General features: G+C 39.0%; 1 protein-coding gene and 1 long non-coding RNA gene across 14 annotated transcripts in view; one reads left to right on the top strand and one right to left on the bottom strand.

Annotated features, from left to right (window-relative positions):
- LOC142403077 (tyrosine-protein kinase Fer-like) overlaps nt 1-9,976 on the bottom strand; it is a 216,656-nt gene extending 206,680 nt beyond the window's left edge. For 10 of the 11 annotated variants that reach the window (XM_075489220.1, XM_075489218.1, XM_075489219.1 and 7 more), the window contains exon 1: nt 9,744-9,852. The gene's annotated coding sequence lies outside the window, so the exon portion shown is untranslated. Of the gene's footprint in view, nt 1-9,743; nt 9,853-9,955 lie in introns of those variants that run through there. The other variant, XM_075489217.1, reaches the window with a different exon arrangement.
- On the top strand, nt 9,252-14,840 carry LOC142403088 (uncharacterized). 3 transcript variants are annotated; one of them, XR_012773604.1, is made up of 5 exons: nt 9,252-9,568; nt 9,733-9,981; nt 11,681-11,766; nt 13,262-13,495; nt 13,940-14,840. It is a non-coding gene; the product is annotated as an uncharacterized LOC142403088 (long non-coding RNA). The 3 variants fall into 3 exon arrangements; XR_012773606.1 differs by lacking the exon at nt 9,252-9,568 and having other exon boundaries at nt 9,859-9,981; nt 13,940-14,098; nt 14,577-14,840; XR_012773605.1 differs by lacking the exon at nt 9,252-9,568 and having other exon boundaries at nt 9,859-9,981; nt 13,301-13,495.
- The last annotated feature ends 2,997 nt before the right edge of the window (nt 14,841-17,837 follow it).

The raw sequence follows: 17,837 nt of genomic DNA, 5'->3' as shown, positions 1-17,837 counted from the left end.
GAAGAACAGTCATCACATCGGAAAATTTTGAGGTATGTGATTTGTCCAATATGATGTGTCACGGTAATAGCAGCATAATCACTTTATCTCCAGAGTAGCCTTACTCCCAAAACCATTCCTTCTCTTCCTGCAGTTTCCTGCCTCAGTTAGCTCTTCCAGAAAGTTACTGAAATAAGCCTCATTCTCCACATATTTATTATCAGAACACAAGCTATGGTATGTAACTAAAGAAGCCATGATCCTATAAAGAAAATAAAAATAGCATTGTGTTATTATGCATGTACACAATAGAGACAAATGAAGGTTATAATGAGTAACCTTAGATCTTGCTGTCACAAGCTTTCATATGATCTTAACTTCAAAAGCATCATATTATATTCAGAATTCTTACTGATGGTTAAGAGCTCTGTCAAAGAACAACACTAAATTTATATTGGCTTTATTTATAAAGGATGGTCTCTGTCATTAGCTGTATTAATGCTAATATTTTTACAGTTAAAGTTTAGGAAGTCTTGCAAAAAAATTTAGTAAGATGGATGAAAAAATGTTAAGACACTTATTAACATGACTGGTGTTTCATTTGTGATTTTTGACACCCTTCAGATTTATATCTACTTTTGTGACTAAGCTCATTTTTCTCCTACTACACTTCAGGGTTATAAGCTAATTTCCTACATTTCAGAATTGGAAAAGAATGGAACTGAATCTCAGGATAAAGTCTGGCCCTGTGCTACTAGTAGTGCTGACTTCCATCTTTTACTGAAAGACAGGAGGACAAGGGAGGGAGGAAAGGTTTTCAGCATATGATATTTCATTCAGCTTTTACTGACTCACAGTGAATCAATAGAACAAAAGATCCAATAATATCTCACTTCAGCCTGCTAAGTCTCCCTTCATTAAGTAGCAATTAGATTGTTTTCAGATTACACTATTAGATGCCTGGATACATTGACAAAAAACGTATACATACTGGACTCTCATCTTTCTTTTAAATCATTCCATTCACCACAACAGAAGCAGCATAACAAAAAATTGTTTTCCAAGAGAGAAAATTCTAATTCTTTAAGACTAACAAGGATAAAGTTTCAGAGCTGGTGATTCTCAGCTGGGCAAGCCAGCCTTAGTACTCCTCCCATGTAAATGAAGACAATGTTCAATACAGAAATTAGAATAGTAGAATCATTTAGGTTGGAAAAGACCTTTAAGATCATCGAGTCCAACCGTTAACCTAACACTACCAAGACCACCACTACACCATGTCCCTAAGCACCTCATCCAAACGTCCTTTAAATACCTCCAGGGATGGCGACTCAACCACTTCCCTGGGCAGCCTGTTCCAATGCTTGATAACCCTTTCAGTGAAGTAAAATTTCCTAATATCCAGTCTAAACCTCCCCTGGTGCAACTTGAGGCCATTTCCTCTTGTCCTATCACTTGTTACCTGGGAGAAGAGACCGACCCCCACCTCTCTACAACCTCCTTTCAGGTAGTTGTAGAGAGCAATAAGGTCTCCCCTCAGCCTCCTTTTCTCCAGGCTAAACAACCCCAGTTCCCTCAGCCGCTCCTCATAAGACTTCTGCTCCAGACCCTTCACCAGCTTCGTTGCCCTTCTTTGGGCACACTCCAGCACCTCAATGTCCTTCTTGTACTGAGGGGCCCAAAACTGAACACAGTATTCAAGGTGCAGCCTCACTAGTGCCGAGTACAGGGGCATGAAGCATATGCCCATCCAAGCCATGAGCAGCCAGTTTCTCCAGGAGAATGCTGTGGGAAACTGTGTCAAAGGCTTTACTGAAGTCTAGATAGACAACATCCACAGCCTTTCCCTCATCCACTAAGCAGGTCACCTTGTTACAGAAGATCAGGTTAGTCAAGCAGGACCTGCCTTTCATAAACCCATGCTGACTGGGCCTGATCACCTGGTTGTCCTGTACCTGCTGCATAATGGTGCTCAAGATGATCTGCTCCATAACCTTCCCTTGCACCGAGGTCAGACTGACAGGCCTGTAGTTCCCCGGACCCTCCTTCCGACCCTTCTTGTAGATGGGCATCATATTTGCTAACGTCCAGTCAACTGGGACCTCCCCGGTTAGCCAGGACTGCTGGTAGATGATGCAAAGTGGCTTGGTGAGCACTTCCACCAGCTCCCTCAGTACTCTTGGGTGGATCCCATCCGGCCCCATAGACTTCTGTGTGTCTAAGTGGTGTAGCAGGTCGTTAACCATTTCCCCCTGGATTATGGGTGCTTCATTCTACTCCCCATCCCCGTCTTCCAGCTCAGGGGGCTGGGTACCCAGAGAACAACTGGTCTTACTAGTAAAGACTGAGGCAAAGAAAGCGTTCAATACATCAGGCTTTTCCTCATCCTTTGTCACTATGTTTCCCCCTGCATCCAGTAAAGGATGGAGATTCTCCCTAGCCCTCTTGTTGTGAATGTGTTTATAGAAACATTTATTATTGTCTTTTACCACAGTAGCCAAATTCAGCTAATCTCAAATGCTCCAGTATTGCAGAGGCAAAGAAGTGGTAAACAAGTATCAAGATCTAACCCACTTAACTGTCTACAGCCTAAAAACCAATACTTTTAATTATATATAGAAATCAAGTGAAACCAATACAGATCACACTGTCACTTACTTGAAGCCAAAACTATAAGAAGAATTACCAAGTAGATTAATAGACATAGTCTATGCAATCTATAGTTAGAATACTCTTAGAAAGCACAAGTGCATTTCAAAAGGCCAGCATTCAAAGAAACAATATCTCGCATCAATACATACGGGTATTTTCTCAGGTTTGATATTCCCCTGCTTGGTGTACACAGATGGCTTGATAGCTGCCCTACTGGGTCAGACCATTTAGGATAGTGCTGTTTCCAACCATGGCAACAGGATATGCTGTTTCAGTATAGTGAACAATCCTGGCTGTTATTTGTAGCTTCTTCATTCTTGTGCTTCCCCACATTCAGTTACTGGATTAGGGAAGAAATATTAGTAGTCCCATTTTTTGCTTCCCCACACAACATTGTAATGGTAGCACTGAACATGCAAGAGATTCCCAGACAGATTTTACAACCACAGACTAGTGGTAAAATTGAGAAGTCCAAAGCAAAATCTAAATCCAAAAAAGATTTACTGTGAAACCAGTATGAGATATGGGAAGTTTGAGACAAAGATACTTTTACTCCAGTGCAGAAAATACAAAAAGAAAGCGTGAAAGATATTACAAATAAAATCTTCCTCAAAAAAAAAAAAAGACAGAAGAATATTTTATCTTAATGGGAAAAAAAAAAAAGGAAAGATGGGATCATGCTTTAAAGTAGATAGATCAAGAACTGATGACAATGAACACACAAAATGACAAATTAATACAGAAAGACCTGCAAAAATTGCTTACCCTTACTGTAAAGGGATCTTTCCTACTTCTGGCAGATACCCATGAGCTTTATCTCTTTTTCCACACATGAACAATGCTTGCATAATTTGACATGTGAAATCTGAAATTGAAGTCTACCATGTTTTGTAAAGGTAATAAAATTCCAGTGGCACCAAATAGAACAAATTAGTTTCAACTAGTTTAATCTTTATTTTAAGAGAAGATCTATATATCACTATAAAAATTACTGGGTATGCAAGTTAGCCAATCAATATTTAGTAAGTATTAACAGTTAAAATATGTCCCAGAGTCAATTTTTTTTTAGAATCACTCCCAAAACAACAAACTAATCAATGATGAGAAATAAATCCTCAATGTACATTTAATAATCTATTGTGAATTCCTTGAACAGTTCTGAATTTCAGTATAGTTACCAAACAGGGTTTGTGACTTGTCTCAATCACCACCACCAAGAACAGCGATGCTGTAAGATTCCAAACTAAGCAATGATAAATTTTGTCAGTATGTCAACGAAAAAACTTCAATGACAGTCACATGATTCTTCAATATTGTAACACTGCCTTCAGCAAATAGAGCCAATATTCCAGCATTAGTAGTCTTCCTGGATTCCAGCAACAGCTCTGAAGACAGTACTTTTCACATCCAATATACACCTAAAGACTGCAATCTATCCCTGACACATGATAATGGCCATACTGGGTCAGACCAAAGGTCCATGCAGTCCACAGTCCTCTATCCTGTGTCTCATTTGCTTTTGGTCATTGGCAGAGTAGGGAAGAACAAAGCACATATATAGCAATACTTTCCCAGGATATTCTCCTACCCTTGTAATAACTTCTGGCTCAGGAATTTTATTATATATTGCCATGAAACATATCTGGGAATGTGACTGTTAATCTTAAAATAATGATGGATCCATAAACACCAATTAAAACTTGTGGTTTATAATGTGAATGACAGCCCACATATTTAGAACTTTCCATGCCAAGATAGGCAACTGATAAACCACAAACCAGAAGCAAGCCTGGCCTCCAGTTAAATTCAGAACAGGGAAGCACAGCGCACGTGTGGACCCTCAAGAAGGCGGCATATGGAATGCGAATCGTATGCCAAGAGGCTCATACTTACTCTTGATCTGCTATCAATTCCCATGCTATATGGGCTCCAAATTGCTTAGCATGAACATATTTTGCAGCCCTACTCTAAACATTAAGAATACTGCAAAAACAGAAAAGGAAGACAACTTGGATTCAGGAGAAACAAATGCTCTAATTCAAGGCTTTAGTAATGATTTAAAGACCACTTTACAACAGGTGATCAATTTACTAGACAGTCCATCTCAATTTCTTAATGTGAGGCTTATAATAGTCATATTCCATTAAAGCAAGAAAATCATTCTTACCCCTCCATCCACACCCCAAATAAAAATTAGACTATTAAATAATTGAAATTTCTCTCAGTATAAGATCTACTCCTGGAACGTACAAAAAAGATGGTGAAACATAAAATGCATGCTTTACCTATCATTTGTTTACACTAATCACATATTCAGAATATTATCTATACATGCATTTGAGACTAATTGTATGGAATATAAACTAGCCTTCGCTGACTTAATGTTTCCATAGAGCTACCACTATTAATAGACATCCACAGTGGTAATCTAAAACTAGCCTGATCATTTCAAAACTGGCCTGAAATATCAGTCTACCCAATAAAAAAATAATCAGCTTATTTTCAGGAAGGTTTTCCTGCAAAATGTAGCTTATATACCTTAAAAAATTTTCCCCAAGAAATTATCCTTAGTATACTTCTCTTTATACCTGCAGCTACTTCGTCTGACTTCTACTTTCTAAAATATACTTTTTTTTTCTAGGAACTCTGTGAAAGAAAACCAGACCAAATACATTATTTTTATTTTTAAAATACATCACAAAAAAACAAATTCAGATAAGTTACTTTGCATTTTCAGATTATTACCAGAAGATATATTCAAAAAAAACAACCACAAAGAAAAGAGAGATTTGAAAGAAATAGAAATAGCAAAGATTTCTCAATTACTGCAAGTAGTATTATGCTATGACTTCATACACACGAGGGAAGAAATAATTGTCTATACACATGCAACCAAAGATAACTTTTTTTTTAAGTTCTTAGAATATCTTTTCTTATGAAACAGTGCATTATATCAGGAAAATTAGATAAATTCATTTATTTGTGAAATTTACACTTGATAAAACAAAAAGGAAGCCCATTAATAAGGAAAGGAGAAGCATGGGAGAACAAAAGATATTATATGGGAAAGACACTTACTATTTTCAACAGACTATAAGGAAACAAGTGGCAACTTGAGAAAGTGACTGACCAAGACGCTGAAATTTCTCAAAACATTCAGAATTCAAGCTGCAACTCTGACTATTGTCTAGGTGAAGTAAACTGAGAAAGACGACTGGATCTTTGAAGTTGTGTGGGTTTTGTTGTGGGTTTTTTTATCTTTTAATATATTTTTACCTGTGTGTGTGAGAAAAATGGGCTTGTAATATAGCTTGTAATTACAAGCTATTCTACATAAGCTACATCCAGACCAATATAAGCATTCACATACAATCTCATACCAGTTAAAAATTAAATCTTTAGACAAGGCATCCTATATTTGTTTGGCCATATGCCCTTGTAAAAAAAGACACAAATTAAACAAAATTTAAAGCGAGACAGACAGACTGTGTAAGGGTAAAGAAAAGAGAACTGTTTTGCAGATCTCCATTATTTAAAACAAAGCACTTATAATGGTACGGTCATAACATTTTTTAAAAAAATCTTACGATGGGATAATTTTAGTTCATATTCAAGCAGACATTATTTAGTATGCCTTTCTGGTTACTTAGTGACAGTCTAGAAACTAAGCGTTGCTTAATACAAAATTTCCACTCTTCATAACCAATAATAGGAAAGACTAATGCTTACATTCAGTCACTGTAAAGAAACAGCAGCTATGCAAGCAAATACAAAAGGACAAAAAAATGCAGCAGGCTAGAAGCATTACATAATTTACTACATTTTTAATAGCAGATACAAAGAATCTTATGAGAAGTTCCAAAGACTAAGATTCAATTATGTAAGAGAAAGCCCACACCAGCAAAAAAATTACAAGAGGAAAACATTATGGTAAATTTGGTTCCAGTCCTCCTATCACAAATACAAACCAGGTAGAAACACCAGAACACCACTGGACAGGAACACTTCCTTCCCCCTTTTCAGGTTCAGACAGACTCATGAAAGTGAAAGGCATGTTACCACTAACACCTAAAGACGTTCAAGTTTTAAGCAAATGTTAAAGAATCGCATGTGATAAGACGTCCCTGTCTGAAAATTCCATTTATTAAATCAAATTACTGATTGAAGCCACTTAACACAGACAAACTGTATCTTCTGCTCTCTGCACACAGAGAACACACACACACTTCTTCACTAAAAACTATACTATCACATATGTAAGAAGGGACAGTTTTTGTTTGTCAATGTCTCCCATTTTCTCAACAGGCAGTTTCAGGGGAAAAAAGGACTCATGATTAATGCAGTTTAATACTATTCTGAACTGTATTTCTGCTTCTGCTGAAGAGCTCTTATGGAATGCTAAGCAAATCACAAACTTTTCACAGGTTGTCCCTACTTGAAAGGCAATTGATTTTTCATTAGGTCTTAATTACAGTCATTTATTTTGATGCTTAATCTTAATTTCCTAACATTTCAGCTCCTCATGTTAACATAAATAGCTTCCAAAACCATAATATTAAAAAAAAATTTTGAAGTCATACCCTCAAATATGATTTTATGATGAGATGACAAGAATCTAAATTCCCCATCACATTAAGTTGATAAAAAAAAGACATTTTAGAAGCACCCTTGCTGCTTTCTAAGAACTACTTCCAAAACTTTCTATACACTGTGTATCATCACACACATGAAGCTCTTAAAAAAAAAAAAGTTAACTATCTTTTCTCAAACCCTGGAAACAAAGCTAAGAATTCCATTGCTTCACTATTAACAAGTTTCCAAAATAAATCTTTTTCTGCAGAAATACTGCAGTGACCCAATGCAAATGTTACAGAGCAGAAGCTTGCAGCATATTTACATACACAGTATTTTAGATCTTTTTATTCCTTAACAAAATGGTGAATACTCAACAATTCCCATGTCTCTCCTACATAATAATCCTCTCTTCTTAAGTTTTCTAAAACCATTTTTTATAATGTAAATAAGTCAACACTATAACTAACACAGTATTAAGTGGAAAGTCTTTTCTCTTAAGATAAAAGCACATAGCAGTTTACTTTCTTCTGGAATGAGCATAAACTCTCTTCTCTTGCTGCTGCCCCTCCTTCCCCTTCCCCCCCCCCCAAGGAAAAGAATTCCCCTTCCTTTTCCTAGAGCCACTTCCCACACACTGAAAAAGACTCCTCCCTATGAAGTGATGACCTCATGCAGCTAATCCATCCTTGTATGGAGCAACTCCAGGCTTGCTGCCAGCTTTCTCTGCTTGAAGGCAGAGAAAGCAACATACCTTCCTTCACCCTGCTGGTAGCTCAAAAAACATTAATGAAGTGGCAGCTGATCACTTTATACATTGAGAATCCAAATATCAACTGAAGAACCACCTTCTTTTGAAAGATTCAGTTGTGACAAGAAGTTATAGTTGTAGGAAAGCAGGGAAGGATCTTGGGTGATAATTAACAAAGCCTTTGCCCAGTTTAAAAGTAACCTTGTATATCTAAAACAATCTTTTCCTTCAAAGAAGTATCTTCTTTGAAAGCTCAACTCTTTCAGGGTTCAGGGTTAACATTCCACAAAGGTTTACTCTAAACTTTTAACAAGACTGATAATCTGCTACAAACACATTAAAAAGGAATTTATAAAAGGAGAAATGCACAACATACACATCTCGCCAACAATAATCATTATGGTAACTCAACCTATGGTATATCCATTAATTACAATTTGCTTTGACTGTGAGCTGTTTAGAAGTATGAACTTTCCACCTTCTTGAGTCTTCCAAAGGCTAACACACGTATAGCAAAACGTATCAGTCTTTTCTTTTCTGGACAATATACCTTTATTATATATAACTTAATGTGTGCAATAATTAACTTAAAATAATATCCAGTAAATTCTTTTGACCTTAAATCAAAAAGTTTCAGATGTTGCCCAGGTTTTTCTTACATTGCAACTTGTTAAAAGAAACTACATTAAGATACAGCAGAACATCCAAGTCACTTTGCATGGGTTTGTTACAAAGTGGGGAAAAGTTATGTCAAGTGTTTGGAAGATATTCTTTCTCACTGCATTTAGAAAGTCAGAAAACAGGCTAACTTGTATCAAAATAAAATTAAAAAACCACACACAGAGATGTTCATGTGGGATGAGTCACTTCCAAGTGTGTACGTTCACATAAGTTTAAACAAAACAGAAACATATGCTAACACAAAAAGGTATCTTTAATGCCTTTCTATATCCTTTGCCCTCACATACCAAATGTGTGAGCATTTGGTATTCTTAAATACCAAACCCATGAACAGAAAAAAACATGTTTACTTATAGCAGATTCAAAAAAGGCACACGAATAAGAAAGCTGACACAGTAACACCAAAAAGTCCCTATCTACACAGCCAATCTATATTCGAAGTTAAGAAAGTCTCTAAGCTGTACAAGATTGCTAGAGGAAAAACAAGGGCTTATTTCCCCATTTATCTAAGGGGAACCACGCATAATAAAGCTTCAAATGGTGACTGGGGCACTCCCCCCTTTCCCCCGCAGCAGTCATAGCCCAGCCGGTGTGCCTTAGTACACCAGGAGCAAAGCAAGAGAGCTGCAGCTCCGAGGCCAGGCACCCCAGGTACTGGCGGGGGCGGGCGCAGCAGGAACCGAACTGACTTGGCCCTTTCTCTCCCTTCATCCCCGAGAATGCTGCCGAGCCCGGACCTCCCATGCCCGGGGACCCACTCAACCCAACGCAGGGCCCCGGGCCTGGGCCCGACTCCGCACCCACCGCGCTACCAGCTACACCAAGGCGGAGCCGCCACCAGGCAAGAAGCACCCCCGACTATTCCCGACACCGCTGCTGCCACCACACCCTCAGAAGAAAGCACAAGCAGCATCGAGTGCGCCCAGCCTGCAGGTAAATCAACTCGCGGGGCCTATCTGCTGCTGCCGCCGCCCGCCCCCCTCCATGCCCCAGCTCCCTCACGGGTAGGCAAGACACTGCGGAATGCAGCCACATCCCACCCCAGCAACGACACTCCTAGGGTGTAGTCACCACCAACTGCACCACGCCATATACAGGACCGACCTACCTGACAAACCGACCCCCTCCACCACGGCAGGGATTACGACCCCACCAGCATCACGTGAGCGGAGCCAGCGAATCAACGCCAGACTCACTTCTCCCCGTCAACCAATCTGGGCCCTCACTATCCCTTGGTGACGCTCTGTGACTGGCGGCTAGTAAGTGAGGGAAGAGGCGCTGCTGCTCCTGTTCCCCGGCTAGGAGGAAGGACACGATTACCTTCCGGGGGCGTGGAGCTGCGGGCGGTGAGTGCTGTGGGGCCCCGCAGGGGGCTGAGACCGTTGAGGGGAGGCGAGGACGGACACCCCCCGCTCGCGCCTGTGGACTGTGTCCCCAGGGCTACCGCCCTGCCCTCGGCCTCTCGCCACTGAACTCCGGTGCCTATTGCTCTTGCTTGTTAAAGAGCAGAGTAACCAAAGGGCGACGACAGTGCGGGCGGTTGGGGGCCCGGCCCGTTAGGCCCTGCGGAAGGCCGGCAGGGCAGCACAGGCGGTTTGTCTGCTCAACGTGCAGCCCCTCGGCCGGGGCGCTAGGGGGCAGTGTGGTTAGGCTACAGATGGTGTGGTAAAGCCACCAACGGTATTGCTACAGATACTTGTAAGGGAGAAAGAGCCTAATACCCGTTCACAGCTGTTTCTGGCATAATTTACTATGCATGATTAAACTGTTGTGACTTTCTGTGCCCATCAAGCAGTCTAACAAGAGGTAGATATCGGAATTATATATATGTAATACCTATTATATCAGAACCTGTGGTAGACCACCAATTTCCAGCCCATGACCAGCTTGGAAATAGAGTGAAACCTGTTGATGTTGCTGGTGTGCCCCAGCAGCACATGGTAACCTGCTTGTATACCACTCCCTCCCATAAAGCTGCAATGAGAAGTAAACAGTGCCACAGAAAAAAGGCCTTCTTTTCAAAGGGTGTAATAAAGTCCATGTACATTAGTTTCCACCACCAAATTTTCCCCAACCTTTTTGTTCTAATAGATGCAATTAGAAATACCTTAGACATCAAAAAAGAAAAAAACAAACCACAAAAAAACCCCAATCATTCCTTCATCCTTTGTACCATATTTTTTCTCTACTGGGCAATCACAGCTTGTTTTCCTCTGCTTTTATATTCAGCAGCTGGTGCTGACAAGAGTCCAGATGTACAAGCGTAACACAGAAGCTTTGGAATGATAGATAGTTAAAACATTATTTTATTGACTAAGTAGATTGGAATAGCATACATACTGTACTGATGCAATCATATGAAGATTTCAAACAGAAAACGCTATTTTCCAGTGTAATAAAATTGGCTTGTGGTCTTCTGTATCCTGAGAGGCTATCCTTCCTGACCTTATAAGCCACATAAGAAAATCTTCACATAGCCAAGAGCCACAAAACACCACGTGCCTCAGACTGCTGCAAAAGGGGGAAACTTCAAGAGCAGTTCACAAGACTAGTGATGACGGTAGCTTCCAACACTGCAGTGTCAGATGAGAATGAATATGTATCTGGGTGCCAGGGTGACCTGACAATGTCAACCTCAGCAGCCACTTCTGGTTCTTCCTGTAGGCAGAAATGCAGAATTTTCAGCAACTACCATACCACCAGAGGCTGATTGCCTTCATACAACAGGTCAAGCATAGGAGTGACCTTTGAGATGCTTAAAAGCTGCATGAGATGAAAAGTCAAGTTTGCCATGCTCACTGTAATGAGTCAGATTCGTACGGACAAACATTCCTAAAATTTCCCAGAAAAATGTGTGAAAAATCACTGCTGAATATAAAGTCACCTGTGCATTGAAAAGTGCTCTTAAAATCTACCACTGCTGGAAAACAGTACATCACATTTTTTTTACTAAATGTTTTTAACTATCTTTTTAATCTCTTTAATCACTTTTGACTTTTCCAAGCAGTATATTTTCCAAAAATATTTTTTGTATCCTTTTTTTAGCATCACCCATTTACAAGCAAATGTTACCACCTTCAAAAGTTAGTGGAGAATGGAAACAGAAGATTTGATTCAAACTTTAATAACTGGTGAGGAATATTTACATAATTATAACACTAAGATATAATGTACACCAAGTTTAATATATTTGTGTAATTTTTCTGCTATTTAGTACTTGATCATGGAAACGTAGCTGAGAACATAAAAGAGACTAAAATATGGCAAAGCCTGAGAAAACTCATGGTCATTGCAGCTTACGGAGAGAGAAAAAAGTCTGATGTTTTGTTATCTAGAGAATTTAGTATCAGGAACAGGTAACAAGAAGCAGTAAAAAAGCTGAGCTATTATTGTGACACTAACTTAAGAGGTTGGGGAAACATTGCATGAATATTAGTGTTCTATATTCTCTTTTTAACATGCTCTGTTTTAAGCAAAGAATTCAATTTAATTAAGAAGTAGTAACAAGGTCTGATATTGCAATGCATTCCATGCATAAGAACATAAGAACCACCATAACAGGTTAGATTAGAGTTACAGACAAGTATCCTGTTTCAAGTAGCGGCCAGTAGCTGGTATTTCAGAAGGAGCCTAAAAAACAGGACATGGGCAGAGCAATCCTATTCCAATCCAGGACTTAAGCTACAATTTGTTTCTAGACCATCGTGTTTAAAAAACACTAGTGAAACTATGCTGTGTGCACTCATCTTGCTGTGTTTTTTTAAGCCAGTGTGTTTTTTTCTTTCTTATGGAAGTCTTATGGAAACCATTTCCTTTATTTACTTATCAGGTGAAAAAAAAAGTTTCCTACTGTACTTCATCCATATGCACCTCATTGCAAGATTGGGACCTAAAATTAGAAGCAAATTTGCATAAGATTAAATACACAATGGAGACAAATAACCAAAAGCTGTTATTTGATTTGCAGTAAAAAGTGTTTTTTTAAGATGTAATTTACTGTTGGATACTTTTCAATAATGTTATATTTGGGATAAAAATATTAATTTAGATGCAAATACCAAATTCAAGAAATCATCAATGACAAGGTTTTATGACAAATGCAGGTGCAGACAGCCTTATTCAGTCCTGTTTCAGCTATACTCAAAGATTATATCCTATTGTATTGAGCAGATAACTTGTCAGTCAAGTTGTACACATGACTAAAGGATATATTTTATGATTATGTCTATGGTTTGGTAATTTAGCCAGCCTTGATAGTCTTGAACCTGATGAGAACCAGTAGAGGCTGCTGTGAGGTTAGAAGAATCTCTATCCTTTAGTTTTCCAATTAGAGTTTTAAAAATGTACCAAAGAACAAGCTTGACTTTTGAGGAAGAAAGGATTCCTTGTTTCTTTCTGTAATTAGTTGTTTTCAAACCCTTTGTATATTTATTAAATGAAGGAGGGAAAAAAAAAGGGTAGACCTATACTGTAGTCACTGCAGTATCATGTAGAAATATGCAAGCTAGTCTGAAATTTAAATGAATTTAATTTAGAAATTGCAACCAATAATTGAATAGGAAAAACATTAAAAGTGTATTAGCACTTGCAATTAAAAGCCTAAAGTAACAACTTTATTCCTGACAGGTTGCGGATGCTAATCCTCTCCTCTCTTCCCCACCCCAGTCTTCTTGCTCTGAACGCGTTCCTTTCCCACTCAGACCCATACATGATTTCCTCTGCCCCAGTCCTACCTGGTCTGAGACAGGGCCCATAAGCTCATTAACATCAGCACCTTAAATCAGCTAGTTTGGACAACTGTAGCAGTCAAGCATCGCTTCAGACGTCATCGCAAAATACAGAATCTGCTTGAGAAACTCGGTAAGCATATGAACACATGCTGAGTTCTGGGGAGCAACACCTCAACACCTACCAGGCAGAATGCTTCATGGCTGAACTAGTTGAAGTAATAGCAACTGTCTAGTAGAAATACCAGAAGAATTAAATTTATTATTCTGGTTCTGTCTTCTCACATGACTCATCTTCTGTAAACTTTCATGCTTTCATTTTTGCAAGCTTCCTACTTACTGAAGAATCTTCAGTCTTTCTATCATATTCTATTCTCCCACCACTGTGACCCTAGAAATCCCAAGGGATTTGCTCCTTACATAGAAAGAGTCTTGTTCTATTCAGTTAAGCTCTAGGTTTCAAGAATCCTTTCTTTTTTGTTGCCAGTCTATAATTCAGTCAGCACAGTTTCATGATTTTGAATGGTTTTTTCCTACCTTCATCTAATTTCTTTTTGTTTATGGTTCATTCCCTTAGATTCCTGAATGCAAGATGCAAGTATCTGTTTTATACTGCCAATACTCATGTTGAAAAACCTTAAAGTTATTCTTAGAGGACAGACACTTTAGCATTATATCACTTGAAGAATGCTAACAACTTTAAATGAAGTTACATGCGTGGAAGGGAAATAAAAATGTAAGTGTTCCTCACGATCACTCCTTCAAATTGCTAAAGTAAAAGGCAAGTCATTGCAAAAATTCAACATCAAAAAATCTCTTGGATATACTGAAGTGAGGGATACAAATAAGTTAATAAATTCCCTAATAATTTCAGACCAACAATGAGATTCCTTGATCCCCAACAAGGGCATATCAATTCTTCCCTGTTGAGTTAGATTTGCTGCAATTCCTTGATGAGTTAGGCATGAATGAATATTTCTAAACTATCGCATAACTTGGAAAAAATTTCAGTTAACTGTTTTACTCATTCTTTGCCTTTCTACCATGTCTTCTTTTGTTATTACTATTACTATTAAGAAATACAGTAAAAAGGTTTAAATAACTACACAAAGTATGTATGAAAGCATTGGAACTTTTGTGCCAGATATAGAATACAATTACTACTATTATTATTATGTATGAAAATTAATCTGATTCTTCTATTACATATCTAGAGAATAACATCATAAAACCCAGGCATGTTGAAGCAATAAAACCAAGAACATGTGAATACAGAGCAGAGCAAACACCTGAAGTTTTTCTTTTTACTTTTGCCATAGACATTCTATTGGACTTGAGCAAAACTCTCTGTCTGCCTCAGTATCTCTATCTATAAATGGCAACATTAATACTTTCCTTGAGGGATGTTAGAAAGAGTAATTCTTAATATTTATAAAACATTTTCAAATTGTATAGAAAAAGCTAAACAAATGCAAATAACATGCAGGATAAACATTTTATTTCTATCATTGGTCATTAAAGTAATTTTTAAAAACAAATTTTCATGATTACTTAATATTTTTCAATTTTCTATGTCTTTTTTTCCCATGCCCATTTTGTACTTCATATTTTGAATTTCAATGTCTGCTGATGTGACAACACCACAATCTGACTATCATTTCCTTCAGACCCTTTTCAACTCTATGCCATGCTATTTAAAACTACACATTTTGTGATTAAGGTGCCTGGAGATTTCCTCAGAATAACCTGACAGGGTTTTCCCTATCAGAAGCTATGGCACAGATACGCATTCCTAAATCCTAGTACCTGCTATGGCTTTTCTATCCTTGTATACATTACTTTGAATAATTACCTCTCTAGGGCATGGTGACTAAATAGAAGATGGTGGGGTTAGCAGTGGGAAACATTTGTCATTCCTTCCATATATGTATGTATGTATACACATATGCAAGCACACATGTATGTGCACATACACACATGCACAATTTATTTCTCAGTCATATGCAAACTGGAATCTGCCACTGAACTTTTCAGAAAGAATCGATATTTGGAAACTTAGCCACATCAACACCAGAAAAATAAAAGAAGCCAGCAAGTTCTCTTTGATTTCAAAGACACAAAGAAAAATTCAGCAGACATACAGGAAGCTTACTAATGATTTGAGGGAACTGAAGGCATGGTTTCATTCTTAAAAGGAGCTAGCGGTCCTTGCTAATGCCTGAATAGAAAACAAACATATAATGGAAGAGCCACTCATAATCTGTAGCTAAGGACAAGCATTCAAATCTGATTTCCTAAGGCTATTTAAATTCCTGATAAATTTACTGCTGTTATCAGTAGTATCATATATATAGTAGTATCATATAGTTGATATAGTTATATCAACCTATAATCACAGATATGCTGCTCAACTCCTGTAATAGACACAACTGTAATCTAAATGTGGGATCTAAATGATGCATCAACTAGTGATAATGAAGAGGACAACTGTAGCGGATTGATGCACGGACTCCGATCAAGGGGTAAATCGAAGACCCTTTATTGAAATATTACATGGCTTATATACTTTCTAATTGTTTGTACATGCGCTACTGAGAGAACTCTTATTGGTTTATATGTCTTGTTCACGCGTCCTTCATGCGTCCCTTCAGCTAATACGATTGGCTATCTTTTTGCAACTTCACAGTTCCTTTCTTCACAACAAAAAATCACGCGCTTGCTTATCTCCTACTCCTGCTCCTCATACACAGCCTCCTACCCTCGGACATGACCCGGATCCTCAGTACCTCAATCTTGTTAACCCTTTCACTCCTGCTATGCCTAATTCCTCCTCAATTCCCCCTTTTTGTTTTTCAGCAACATATATTTTTTGCACCATTTTCTGCAGCATTCCTTGGACACGTGACAATAAACAGGGTAAAAGCAGCAAGATACATAAAAATATACCGATAACCAATAACCCAGTTTTTAATAATTATTTAAGCCACCCACTTATCTCAATCCGCAAAGCAGGCGCTAACATTACTTTTTGTGTAGGTGTACATATTAACATGGATATCTGTTTAATATCATACAGGGTCAGTTCATAATTAAAAAACACGGTATTCAATAAACTCTGTACATATGGTGACCCAAGACCATAATCCATAACATTTTTTCGCAGTTCTTTCACTAGTCCAAACGGCAACCCCTGCCATTCTGCCCGCCCCTGAGCGTCTCGAATTACAGGACACGCTATGAGAGCAGCAATATCCTGATCGCCGCTTTTTTCTGCTTGTTGCCGCAACTTCTGCCAATGTTTCCTTGGATCATAATCTGTTTCAACACATTCAAAGTCCCCTCTATTTTTCTCCTTGTACGGGTCCTCTGCAAAAGACGAATCCATATCCCTAGGTGAAGGTGGTGGTGAAAAATCGGGCGAGGGAGGTGCAGTGGGCGTTAGTCCGTTAGCTGTGGCAGCCGCCTCTTCTTTTTGTCTTTCTCTTACAGTGGCTGCTGCAGCGGCAGCTGTTACAGCGCGATCTGCCTTCAGTTGCTTTAACGAGTCTGTAACTAAGCGCCACGTGGTTAACAAGCCCGTAGCACTAGAATCCCCCTTAGTAGCCGCGTCCCATAAAACCTGTCCAGCCGTTTCCCATGTACATATTTCAAAGATCTCAGTCAATTCTGGAGTTACACCTCGGCCTTTAAGCCAGGCGAGCAGCATGCGCAGTTGCATCTCATTATACTTAATGCCGCATTTTCTAATATCTTCTTAAACACAGTTACCACCGATTTTTCTTCTGCAGACATTGTTGCCCCCATTGTCCCTGGCTGCTCACCTGATCTCGGTGATTACTTTGTCCGGACTTTTCAGCTCTCCAACCACTGATTATACGTTCAGCCAGACTTGTCCCTGGCTGCTCAGCTCTCCAACCGCTGATTATACGTTCAGTCAGGCTTGTCCCTGGCTGCTCACCTAATCCAGGTGATTACTTTGTCCGGATTTTTCAGCTCTCCAACCACTGATTATACGTTCAGTCAGGCTTGTCCCTGGCTGCTCACCTAATCCAGGTGATTACTTTGTCCGGACTTTTCAGCTCTCCAACCGCTGATTATACGTTCAGCCAGGCTCCGCTACCAGTCGCTCTCTCCCGCGATTCTGTCCCACAGACTTCAAGTTTCTGTTCCGCAGACTTCAAGTCTCCTGTTCGGCAGACTTCAAGTCGCTGTTCGGGCGCCATTTGTAGCGGATTGATGCACGGACTCCGATCGAGGGGTAAATCGAAGACCCTTTATTGAAATATTACGTGGCTTATATACTTTCTAATTGTTTGTACATGCGCTACTGAGAGAACTCTTATTGGTTTATATGTCTTGTTCACGCGTCCTTCATGCGTCCCTTCAGCTAATACGATTGGCTATCTTTTTGCAACTTTACAGTTCCTTTCTTCACAACAAAAAATCACGCGCTTGCTTATCTCCTACTCCTGCTC

Source organism: Mycteria americana (assembly GCF_035582795.1).
Source record: "Mycteria americana isolate JAX WOST 10 ecotype Jacksonville Zoo and Gardens chromosome W unlocalized genomic scaffold, USCA_MyAme_1.0 Scaffold_33, whole genome shotgun sequence".
Lineage (NCBI taxonomy): Eukaryota > Metazoa > Chordata > Aves > Ciconiiformes > Ciconiidae > Mycteria > Mycteria americana.
This window is presented reverse-complemented; position numbering and strand designations above follow the sequence as displayed.